This window comes from Bos taurus, chromosome 19, assembly GCF_002263795.3.
Source record: "Bos taurus isolate L1 Dominette 01449 registration number 42190680 breed Hereford chromosome 19, ARS-UCD2.0, whole genome shotgun sequence".
Classification (NCBI taxonomy): domain Eukaryota; kingdom Metazoa; phylum Chordata; class Mammalia; order Artiodactyla; family Bovidae; genus Bos; species Bos taurus.
The window spans coordinates 31,041,989-31,053,742 of record NC_037346.1 but is presented as its reverse complement, the minus strand read 5'-3'; positions in this window follow the sequence as shown (position 1 = coordinate 31,053,742).

Sequence of the window (11,754 nt, the reverse complement as noted above, 5' to 3'; positions counted from 1 at the left end):
TAAACAACTTTATCATTTGGTAGAACTACCAATTTCACTTTAACCGTTGAACATTTAGCATCCACACTGAATTATGCTCAAGGTGTCAAATATACTTGGGTTTCAAAGAACTTTTTTAATGGCTTTATGATTTCATATGAGGAAACAATCATGTAAAATATCTTGACATGTTGACCATATTTTGAATATATTTGGTCTTCTAAAATGAATTATCAAAATTAATTCCACAACTTTTCTCTTACTTTTTAAATATGTCTAGTAGAAATAAAAAAAACTTCTATTGGACAGCATTGCTTTCTATTTTTACCTTTTTACTACCTGACTTCATGTGTTTTAATGCATTTAATAAAATTAATGAATAATAAATTATATATTCTATAATATAAACATTAGGGCTTCTCTGGTGGCTCAGATGGTAAAGAATCTGTCTGCAATGCAGGAGACCTGGGTTCAATCCCTGGGTCGGGAAGATCCCCTGGAAAGGGGAATGGCTACTCACTCCAGCATTCTTGCAGCTCCTAAATTCTATACTATATAACATAAATTAGGTATTATTTAATTGTTTGTTTCCTTTTCTAGAAACCTTATGAGGGTCTTATATTTTCTGAACTACTGATATTGAAGTGCTGGCATCGCCGACTCAATGGACATGCTGCTGCTGCTAAGTCGCTTCAGTCGTGTCTGACTCTGTGCGACCCCATAGATGGCAGCCCACCAGGCTCCGTCCCTGGGATTCTCCAGGCAAGAACACTGGAGTGGGTTGCCATTTCCTTCTCCAATGCATGAAAGTGAAAAGTGAAAGTGAAGTCGCTCAGTCGTGCCCGACTCTTAGCGACCCCATGGACTGCAGCCTACCAGGCTCCTCTGTCCGTGGATTTTCCAGGCAAGAGTACTGGAGTGGGGTGCCGTTGCCTTCTCCACAATGGACATGAGTTTGAGCAAACTCCAGGAGATGGTGAAGGACAGGGAGGCCTGGTGTGCTGCAGTCCATGGGGTCACAATGAATCAGGCACTACTTAGAGACTGAACAAAAACAACAAATTAGTGTAAGGATGGGCAAACAAAAGGTTCTCAAGAAACGGAAATGAGGATGGTGAATCAAAAACCTCTCAGATTCTCCAAATACTTCTCAGCCTGAAACACACAGCTGTGGGCCAAAAACCCACCGAGATAAGCATCTCAAAGATCCTGATGCCAATCTGGACTGCAAAAGAGCCTGGTTTCTCTAAGAAAACAGAATGAAACATTCCAAGGAAGTGTGTCTTTCACCTGAACTGAGCCAGGTTCAAGCCCTCAGGTGCCCTTAGTACACAATGGGACTCAGAAGCTTGGTTTTTCTTTTTTTATTTTTTCCTAAGAAGCAGAATATTATTTTTCCCCTTGCAAAATCTTGTGCAAAATCCAAATTATAAAGCAGGTAAAAGTGCTGCAGTTCTCCCCCACACTGTTGGTGGAAAAGTAAGTTTGTATAGCCACTACGGGGAACAGTATAGAGGTTCTTCAGAAAACGGAAAATAGAACTACCATGTGATCCAGGAATCCTGCTCCTGGGCATAAATCTGGACAATACTGTATTAAAAAACATGCATGCACCCCTATGTTCATAGCAGCACCATTCAAAAGAGCCAAGACATGGAAGCAACCTAAATGTCCATCACAGATGAATGGATAAAGAAAATGTGGTCCATATTATACAGTGGAATAATACTCGGCCATAAAAAAGAATGAAACAATTCCATTAGCAGCAACATGAATGCCACTAGAGATCGTCATACTGGGACTTCCCTGACGATCCAGTGGTTAAGACTACCGGCTTCCAATGTATGGGGTGTGGGTTCTATCCCTGATGGGGGAACTAAGATCCCACATGCCATGTGGTGTAGCAACACAAAACAAAAACCAAGGATTAGAGATCACCATACTATGGGAAGTAAGCCAAAAAAAGAAAGCCACATATCATACGACATCACTTAAATGTGGAATCTAAAACAGGGCACAAATAAACTTATCTATGAAACAGAAACAGAATCAGGGACATAGGAGGACAGGCAAACTGGTGGTTGCCAAGGAGGAAGGGGTTGGGAGAGGGGAGAAGAGAAATTTTGAGGTTAGCAGATGGAAACTAGAATATAGAGAAAAGATAAAGAACAAGCCCCTGCTGTACAGCACAGGGAACCATATTCAATGTTCTCTGATAAACCGTTAATGGAAAAGAATATCCTGTTTAACTGAATCACTTTGCTGTATAGCAGAAATTTACACAACAAGGTAAATCAACTATACTTGCATTTTTTTTTTTTGAAGCGGTGTGGTTCTATGCTGTGGGGTCCTTCAGTTTCCCCTGCCCTTCCCCATCCTGGGAAATGTCCCTGGAGCTCGAAGACCTTCAGGATGCATTTGGAGAACACAGTTAGGAGGCGAGGAAGGAGGGAATGATTCAGAGGCTGTAGCTTGGCACAAGTGATTTGAATTAGTGTCAGGGGGCTAGAGCACAAGCAGAGGCATCGTGGTGGACACTGGTGGAGACAGAGAGGGGTGTTAGTCCCTGCCCTTGACCTGCTCTGAACTTTCAGAGACTAAGCTGGGGCAGGGGGCCAAAGCCCTCCCAGGAGCCTGAAGTAGGTTTATTAACAGGATAAACAAGAGTGCAGGTTAGGAACCGAGCTTTCGTACAATGAAATGGCAGAAGGTGGTCTTTTATTTAGATGTCGCCTGCCTTTCTCTTTTCACTTTCTAAAACCTCATGGAAGTTTCTATATTAACTTACAATTTATAAAGCCCACACTCGTTCACTGTCTTTTGCTTTTGCAGATTTGTATATATTAACTTTACGTGGCCCTGGATCATTTATACTGAATGTGAAATTTAATTCATCCTACTTCTAAATAATTATATTTCTTTATAGAATACACGAAATGATTTTTTTTAATGCCTGAAGAAAAAGCCACCCCTGGGTTTCTGCTATTCTCTGTCTCTTTTTTTTTAAAGGATAAAACCTTTTGGTTATGGGCAATTTCAAATATATACAAAAGCTGAGAGAATAGTGTAATGAACCCTCTTACATCCATCAGACATCTTCAGTGAGTTACTCAGAGATAACCTGTTTCATTTATATTACTACTTCTGGTCTTCTGGATGATCTTGAGGCAAATTTCAGACATGTATCAGTTAATCTGTGTTGACAGCTGATTCTTGTCATTCGTGGTACTGATGTTTTTTAAAGTCTCAGTTGAGTTCAGTCGCTCAGTCGTGTCTGACTCTTTGTGACCCCATGAATTGCAGCACGCCAGGCCTCCCTGTCCACCACCAACTCCCGGAGTTCACTCAGACTCACGTGCATTGAGTCAGTGATGCCATTCAGCCATCTCATCCTCTATCATACCCTTCCCCTCCTTCCCCCAATCCCTCCCAGCATCAGGGTCTTTTCCAATGAGTCAACTCTTCGCATGAGGTGGCCAAAGTATTGGAGTTTCAGCTTCAGCATCAGTCCTTCCAACAAACACCCAGGACTGATCTCCTTTAGGATGGACTGGTTGGATCTCCTTGCAGTCCAAGGGACTCTCAAGAGGCTTCTCCATCACTACAGTTAGTGAATGCCAAAACAGCAGATACTGAACCGTGGCTCTTGGAAACGTACAGGGTTAGGTTCTTGAAAGCCTGTGGCTGCTAACTTTTTGTCATTTAGTACATTCCCTTGTTTTACGTGTGTGTCTGTTTAAAGACACCTTATCGAATATATATCATGGGTTCATTAACATTGAACTTGTGGCCAACAGAGCTGTAACTCATGCCTGAAGGAAACTTATCTTACTTCGTCCTGTAATGCACATCACAGCCTTCCTGTGCTTAGGGACACCAGACGGCACGTCAGCATATGCTTGGGGACCATTTTAAGCAATGAAGTCACAAGCAAAAGGCACACAAATGCCAAACATGTGGCACTGTTGACAGAACGAGCTGAGAGAGGAGGACAGGGTGGACATTGCCCTGCTGACCTCACGAGAACACGCCTGTCAGGTGGCATCTCCTCACATCCGCTCACATCCTCCAATGAGTGTAAGAGAACCTGAGTCTTGATTTGGGGGAGGGGGGTGGTGCAGATAAACTTTAGCTCCAAGGCAAATTCGTAAAGATGGAATCACCAATAATGAGAATCAATGTCGTCTCAGAATGTCGGCACTACATTTAATAGAAAGTCCTCAGAGTTGTTTTTTTTCTTTCATGCAGTTAATGTCCTTCTGTATATGCTTGTTCTCTGCTAATTTTTCTTTATGGGAGAATGGCAGTTCTATGCTATTTGGATGGGGAGACGGACATATACACAATGGAACATTAGCCATAGAAGGAGCAAAATAACGCCATCTGCAGCAATGTGGATGGATCTAGAGATCATCAGACTCAGTGGAGTAAGCCAGACAAAGTGAAGTAAGCCAGTACCATATGATATTGCTTATATGTGAAATCTAAAAAAAGTGATATCGATCAACTTATTTACAAAACAGAAATAAACTCACAGACATAGGAAACAAACATGGTTACCAAAGGGGAAGAGGGGGATGGATAAATTAGGAGTTTGGGATTACAATGTACACGCTATTATATATAAAATAAACAATAAGGACCTACTGTATAGCACGGGGACCTATACTCAATATCTTCTAATAAGTGATAATGGAAAAGAATCTAAGAAAAGAATACATGTGTGTGTGTGTGTGTGTGTGTGTGTGTGAGTATTCCTTAGTGGCTCAGATGATAAAGAATTTGCTTTTTCTGGGTCAGGAAGAGCCCCTGGCGAAGGGAATGGCTACTTTTCTTGTCTGGAGAATCCCATGGACAGAGAAGCCTGGCAGGCTACAGTTCTTGGGGTCACAAAGGCTTGGTCACAACTGAGGTGACTGAGAACACAACATAATATATATTTGTGTGTTTGTGTGTATAACTGAATCACTTTGCTCTACAGCTGAAACTAACTCAACACTGTGAATCAACTATATTTCAATAAAAGTGTATATATAATTAAATTAAATTTTAAAAAGCAACCTAGAAAAAAAAAACAGAATAAAACACGTGCTTAACCAATCATACTAAAGTAGAAAGATTTAGTTTTAAAAGACCATGGTGCTCTTCATTTCGCAACCAGTAAATAAGCTTATACATTTCAAACAGACAGAAGACGGATCCACCACGTGGAGGAACGCTCAGTCCTCTCATTTCTAGATGCCACTGAAAATTCACTCATTAAAAACGTTTTTTTCCCAAAGATTTCTCAAGCATATATGCCCGGCTCTACTTCAGATGCCAGGGTTAGAAAGAGGAATAAGCATAGTCCCTGTTCTCATTCTCAACACTGTGTATGCAGCAAGACAGTCACACCTATGACTTTTGAGGACCTGTGAGATCTCTGCTGGGCCAACGATGGAGCAGAGGATTCTGGGAGTAGAGGAAGGTGATTCACTCTGCCTAGGGTTCTCATGTGTGGAAAGCATCACCAATGAGATGGTATTGAGGGTAAATGAATGGGCAGTAGGAAGAAAGCAAACGAGGCACTTGGCCACCAGTGGGTAATCTGGTGCTTCTAGATCATAAAGACATGAGACTAAAAAAGTAAGCTGGTGTGTGATGGGGAGTCTTTAATGTGAAGACTGTGAGTTTTCCCTCTAAGGTGGTAGAAACCCCTGCATATTCTTAAAAACAGTATCATGGCATGATTAGAAGTCTGATGAAATAAGAAACAGCAACTAACTGAATCATCCTTATATGATCATGAAAACACTAGATTCCAATGAACTTCAAATCTAACCAAAATGTAGAAGTATTTCACATATGAAACTGATGGTATATAAGATGTAAGAAATCTGATTTTTTGAAGATAGAAAAAAAGAGCACACAAATGATTTTCATTCAAGTTCAGTCTTAAGCCTAACTTCTTATTTGGAGATTTAACAGAGAAAAAGAAACTGGCCTCCCAGGTTTATATTTTGGTTCCCAAGGGTATATCTGACTTTGCAGGTTACTAGGGCACAAAGTTTTGAAATTTCAGGTCTGAAATTCAATGCTGAACATGGACAATTTGCCAGTAGTTGTGGACATCTGAGTAAATTCAGCCTCTCACAACAGGTTTTACAATCATGTTACAACCATTTACAACCATGTTACTGTTATGGTTGTAAAAAACCATGTAAAACCGGGTGACAAACAGTTGACACCAAGCTCGTTTTATTTGAAATTGGTAATACTTGGTAAGGTTCACCCGTCATGTGAAGGCAGCCTAGAATTAAATCCATGCTTAATACAAGGGAAATCGTTGCCCTGTAGCTGTTGATTTTCACCTTACAGTTCTAAGTGGAAAGGGTAATGAGATTTTGCTCTGTCTATGAGAGGTTATAGGAAAAGTCAACTAGTTAGTGTGTGACATGAACCAACAGCATCATCTGGAAATATAAAATTTCAGGTCACACTTCAGACCTTCTGAATCAGAATTTGCATTTTAACCATACCCCTCCCCCCCAGACGATTTGTAGGCATATTATAGTTGAGAAGCACAAACATTCTGGCCATTCTGGCTTGATGAGTTGCAGAAGAAGAATTTGTCCACTAAGAATGTGCCTTTCATGGTCAGCTTTGTCCTCCTCATAACTGATTTGCAGGAACTAGATGCAGAAGCTCTTTGCACTCAATAAAACCATCTGGCTGTTTTTTAGGCAGCTTATCTCTGTTACAGCATGAGAAAACAAAGCAGTTGCACACTGGGAGTTAGCACACCCATCTATAGAGATATGCTTCCTAGAATTAATTTCAGTTTGTGAATTTTTCTTCTCCCTCTTGACTTGGTATAAATTTGTTAGATCTCTTTAGCTCTATAACCAAAGACTTCCTGCTGTTCAGCTGCTAAACTGTGTATGACTTAGATATCAGCACTGACTCAATGGACATGAATTTGAGCAAATTAGGGGAGGCAGTGGAGAACAGTGGATGCCTGGCGTGCTATGCTGGAGAAGGCAATGGCAACCCACTCCAGTATTCTTGCCTGGCAAATCCCATGGACGGAGGAGCCTGGTGGGCTGCCGTCTATGGGGTCGCACAGAGTCGGACACGACTGAAGCAACTTAGCAGCAGCAGCAGCAGCAGTGGAGAACAGTGGATGCCTGGCGTGCTATAGTCCATAGATTTTCTCATGTTTTCAGACTGGATTTTACAACTTGCTTAGAGATTGTTGACTTCTCGGCCATGGCTGACTGGTTCCCGTCCTTTCTGCCAAAAGACTAAATCTTCCTGCTTTCCTATAATCTCCTGCATATGAATTTTTTGCTCTTGATGGAGTTACTAAGCTGATCAAATTGTCATCTTAAGTCAAACATCAACATCAAGGATTATTTCATGTTACAAGTATTCTTTTCCCAAAAGCAAGATGATCTTATCCCAGGTTCCCAGAAGGATTTGAATATGTGTTTACTTATCTCATGTTGTCCAAATGTTTCTGGGCCTCACCAGCCCGGGGTTGGTTATAGGGTTTTTGAAGCTGGACAAGATTGAGGGCAGAAGGAGAAGAGGGCGTCAGAGAATGAGATGGCTAGATGGCATCACTGATGTGATGGCCAACTTCGGGAGATGGTGAGGGACAGGGAGGCCTGCCGTGCTGCAACCCATGGGGTCGCAAAGAGTCGGAAATGACTAGGCAACCAAACAACAACAACCTGTGCCCAAATTCTAATCCTTGGAGCTCAGGCAAGAGCAAAGCCTCCTCTCCCTTGTTCAGCAGTTACTTCAAGTGGTCCCCAAGAGGTTCCTCCCAGGTGTATCAAAACCAAGCCGTCAGCTGTGGTTGCTGTGCAGCCTCTTCTGTCCTTGCCTGTCCTGTTGCAAAGCCTAACTATTAACTCCATCTTCCCTAACAAGTAGGGTTTCCCAAGTGGCTCAGTGGTAAAGACACTGCCTGCCAATGCAGGGGACACAGAAGACTCAGGTTCGATCCCTGAGTTGGGAAGATCCCCTGGAGGAGGAAATGGCAACCCACTCCAGTACTCTTGCCTGGGAAATCCCAAGGACAGAGGAGTTAAGGGGAAGGGACAGTGAGTGGCCTTGTTTCCATCTTATCCAGATCTACATGTGTTCCTGAAGAAAATTCAGCCACGCTTTCAACAAAGACAGTCTTGTTCTTCCATGCTGTCAGGAGAATTACAGTTCTAGGGGTCCCTGCAACAGACCAAGCACCTTGACTATTCTGAGAAGGGGGAACAGTATGATGGTTTCTATTGACCAACAGAAGCTTAGCACGATATAGGACAGACACTGTAGGTACCTAGCAATTGCCGGTGAGTAGGGAAATCCTGAATATTCATCAGAAGGACTGATACTAAAGCTGAAACTCCAATACTTTGGCCACCTGATGCAAAGAACTAACTCATTGGAAAAGACCCTGATGCTGGGAAAGATTGAAGGTGGGAGAAGGGGATGACAGAGGATGAGATGATTGGATGGCATCACCAACTTGATGGACATGAGTTTGAGAAAGCTCTGGGAGTTGGTGATGGACAGGGAAGCCTGGCATGTTGCAGTCCATGGGGTCACAAAGAGCTGGACACAACTGAGCGACTGAATTGAAGGGAAATCCAGGTCCTCTTGTGGACTCAGCATCTCAAGTCTCCAGGAGATGGGTGTGAGGAACTGACTGGCCTGGAACCAGGGGGTGGTCAGCAGAGGGGAAGGAAACCGTGACACCACTTACCTTGTTTTGCCCCTTCATTCCTGTAATGAGCTTAGGAGTCTGGATGATAAAAATAATGCTTATTTTTCTATTAGGCTGGTCTCCTTTTTTTTTTTTTTTTTTAAAGTTTTTCTTTTATGTTGGATTATAACCAATTATCAATGTTGTGAGTTTTCAGGTGAACAGTGAAGTGCCTCAGCTGTACATAAACATGTACCCATTCTCTGCCCACGCCCTCCATCCAGGCTGCCACACAACACTGAGCAGAGTTCCCTGTGCTATACAGTAGCACCTCGTCGGTTATCCCTTTTAACGACATCTCTTATGCTCTTTCCTTATTTTACACAAGATGCCTTCTGTTCCTACCAACCCCTGTTGTTTAAAATAATGATTTTTCAATCACAATGCGTGTGAAAGTTCTACGTCTTCACACAACCAATTCCCTATTGAAAAGTTCCACTTGGACAACCTTTCTTTGGTTCGTCAAACTTGAAGCCAAAGCGGACTCCATCATCCTCTCCAATCCAGTTCTTCCTTCTCGGTTTCATATGTGGTTGGCAGGTGTACCCACCCACTCACCCAATTGCCCAATACCGAAAACATCTTTACTCTTTATCCTTTCTCTCACTGGTAGCATCCAAGCAATTTTCAAAAACCACCGAGTCTAGGACTTCCCTGGTGGTCCAGTGGTGAAGACTTCGTGCTTCTAAAGCAGGGGGCACAGGTTTGATCCCTGGTTGGGGAAGTTCTGCATGCCATGTGGTCAAAAAAATCACTGAGTCTAGTCTCTAAATGTGTCTCAAATCTATTCACTTCTTTCCATTCCTTGACCTGTCTACTGGCACCAGGGCTGCCTCGTGTAGGTGCGGCTTGTCTGTAACCCCAAGCAGACATGAGCCACTGTGTTCCTGAGGAAGGCCCTTGAAAACCATAAAGTCTCAGAGATGCACAGAAATTAATTTTGAAGCACAGCCCAGGCGAGTGGGAGGCCCATGGGGGCAGGAGGCGGGCAGATGGGTCTCTGGGCTTCTGAACACACTTTCATCTGCTGTTGCCTGATTTCCACGAACTTAAAAGCTACTGGGAACTCAATTGTCATGTGGTATTTACATTCTTCTAAGTCCAAATGACAGCTTGGAAACCCTCCAGCTAATTCATTTCTGAGTAAGGCAAGCATCTGAAAAGATTACAGGATATGGATCTGTGTCCAAAATATTATAATAAATTATCAGTCACATTTGCATTCAAATGTTAGGCTATTTATTCCAAATATGGCAGGGCTGTGATTTTGTGATCAACATGAAGTAGGCTAAATGGTTATTTATGTTTTTGTCTTCAGTTTTCCAATAACAGTGTTTGAGCTTAGCGATCTTGTTTTTTTTTCTCTCTCATTCAGCTGGTTGTCATCGTCTCTGAAAAATCATATAAATAACCAACCCATAAGGAAATAATGTTTCCTGCTTATTGTCTTTCTTTTTACTTATATCATGACTCACATTTTACCCTTCCATCTTGTTTTTGTTTTGGCTGCATGATTTGGGGGTATCTTAGCTCCATGACCATGGATGGAACCCAGGCCCCTGGCTGTGGAAGCACAGAGTCCCAACCACTAGACCACCAGGGAGGTCCCTACCCTTCTGTCTTGAATGGACTGCCTTAAGCAAAGGTAAGATATGTTGGGTCATAATTAGTATAATGGAATATTTACTTAAATATATCACCAGAGGAGACAAACTTTCTGTGGCCCGAAAGTTACAAGGAGCAGGTGCATGGCCAGAAAACCCCGGATACCAACTCATGAGACCAGAGACTTGAGAACTGCACCTGCCCCATGATCACCTTCAGGAATGTTTTAAACTTTATTCTGTATCGTATACATAACGCATATTTCTGTAATTAGAAAATAAGAGTTAAGCAAAAACAAACCACCAACGTAAAAACCATTTCAATAGAATTATGCTGTATTGTTATTTTTTCACGTTATTCCATATTCACAAATAAATTTCTATAATATCACTTTATTTATAAATGTGATCATTCTTTATTATACAATATTTATGTGGGTGTTAAGTCGCTCATTCATGTCTATGGACTGTGGACACCAGGCTCCTTTGTCCGTGGGATTTCCCAGGCAAGAATACTAGAGTGGGTTGCCATTCCCTTCTCCAGGAGATCTTCCCAATCCAGGCATTGAACCCTGGTCTCCTGCATTGCAGGCAGATTTTTAAAAAAATTTTTTTTAATTTGCAGGAAGATTCTTTACCATCTGAGCCATCAGGGATCCCATGACTGCAATACATTTGTCAAAATCAAGAACCTGATGTTGATATATTACGCTTAACTAAACTCCAAGCTCTATTTGGATTTCATCTGTTTTCCACTGATGTCCTTTCAGTTCCAGGAACCAGCCCAGCGAGTAGCGTAGTAGTTGTGTAGTTGTTGTGTCTCCCAGGCACCCCTGGTCTGTGACACCTTCCTGTTTTTCATGATTATGACAATCCTGAGGAGAATGAGTCTTGGGGGGAGAGGTTTTTTTTCACTTTAAGCTTTTTATTTTATATTGGGGTATAGCTGATTAACAAACAATATTGTAATAGATTCAGTGAACAACAAAGGGACTCAGCCATACATAAACATGTATGTATTCTCCCCCAAACTCCCCTCCTGTCCAGGCTGCCACATAACGTTGAGCAGTGTTCCCTCTGCTATACAGTAGGTCTTTGTTGGTTGTCCATTTAAAATATAGCAGCAGTGTGTACATGTCCATCCCAAACTATCCCTTCCCCACATCGTTCCCCCATGGCAACCATAACTTTGTTCTCTTAAGTCTGTGAGTCTCTTTCTGTTTTGTAAGTAAGTTCATTTGTATCATTACTTCTTAGATTCCATACCCTTATGGAATTCATCAATTTGATCATCAATATCCTTCCATGATGTGTGTTAATGTGCAAAAACATAGCAAGATAAAGAATTTTGACACATATATATATGACATACTATACTTCTGTTTTATAATTTTTAAATTGGGGTATCATCCTTTATCATCACTA